The following is a 1,648-nucleotide window of genomic DNA, read 5'->3' on the forward strand; positions in this document are numbered from 1 at the left end:
CCAGCATCATTATTTTAGAGATGCAGAGACAGCAACTTGTCCCCTGTTGAGGAGGGGTGGGATGGAGTGGAGATGGCTACAGAGAATCAGACTGCTTACTCCTCCAATGTACAAAAAGTGTGCTCAGTTTGGAGCTGTATGAGGAAAAAGCCGCAAATAGCCAGCAGCTATAGTCTAACTAGATTTTCTAAAACTTATTTTCTATGACAGAAGTTATTCCAGTCTATATGGAATAAGTATTTTGGAACTCATAATGTTTGAACAATTTAATCATGGGACAAAAAAGTGGCAGTTGCTTAGGAGCCAGCAATCACAATTTGATTATAACAAGCAAAAAAGGACAGTCCCAGCCAGGGAAACACTCTCCTACACACAGAGAGACGCTTCAGAAAGACTGTCTCCAACTAGATGAGAGAAATTATGAGAAAAATACGATTCAAAAATAGAGATAGAAATGTAAACGAGATTTCTTATGATCTTACTCCATAGTCTAAAAGTCACGATTGCATAATTAACAAAAGTGGCCAATTTTGGCTGAAGGACAATTTTGGCTCAGCAGCAGGGTGAAGGAAACACTCAGAAGTTAAAAGCATGGTATAGAACAATGTGGAAAGGCAAAAGTATAGGAAAAAAATGTTCTGGAGTATACAAAAAATGAAGACTACAGAAAATGCATGAGTGCTGTGACTACAGAGAGTAAAATGGGGAGTGCAACAATGCCGAGGTGTATGACTAGATAGAGATGGTAAAATAGCACAGAAATGGTAAAAATTTCTCTCCTCTCCTTAGAAAGATTAAGGAAGAGGCAATTCATTAGCTAGTAAAAAAAAGAAGCACTTTTCAGTCCCTTAGTGAGTGATGAAGATGGTAAGCAACATCTACTAGAACAAACATTTTACAATTAGGATATCTAGAGAGCTTTTGTATAACAGCCTTTGAAGACCTGGCTAAAGAAATCCCAGGAATGTTAATTTTTAATAAATCTCGGAATATGAAGGCAATTATAGAAGATCATGCCAATGTTCAAAATGGGCAGGAGAGGTGACCGGGTGCCTAGGCCACGACGCTGATCCGCCTGGGGCAAGCATGGAAAGGGTGACAGAAAATTAATCAAGGAAGGACTAACAATGTATTTGACACCAGTCCGTATAGGCTCTTCTAGAAAACAGATCCAGCCAGCCAAACCCAATTTCATTCTTTGATGGCATTACACGTTTGGCTTATACATGTAATCACATAATTGTCGTTTACTCAGGTGTTTTGCAGAGAGTGATTTAGCACCTCCTGGCACTGATTAAAAATTGGCATAAATCGAGCAGCGGGAAGGGTCACACGAAGTGGGCTTGGGAGGGGCTGACGGCCTGCAAAAAGCGGGGGTGGTGGGGCAGTGGTATGAGGCAACGGTACGAGGCCCAGCACCCGGCCTCACGACTCGGGGGTTTCCCACAGCACCCTGCCGCTCCCCTGGCCCCCCACCCCGGTCCAGGTTTGGGGGCACAGAATCATAGGATGGTTTGGGTTGGAAGGGACCTTTAACGACCATCTAGTCCCAACCCCCCTGCCGTGGGCAGGGACACCTTCCCCCAGACCAGGTTGCATGAGGGTGTGTGACGACGGGCGGGGGACCGGCATCGCCTCCGAGCACCCC

This window comes from Pygoscelis adeliae, unplaced genomic scaffold (genome assembly GCF_000699105.1).
Source record: "Pygoscelis adeliae isolate BGI_AS28 unplaced genomic scaffold, ASM69910v1 Scaffold38, whole genome shotgun sequence".
Lineage (NCBI taxonomy): Eukaryota > Metazoa > Chordata > Aves > Sphenisciformes > Spheniscidae > Pygoscelis > Pygoscelis adeliae.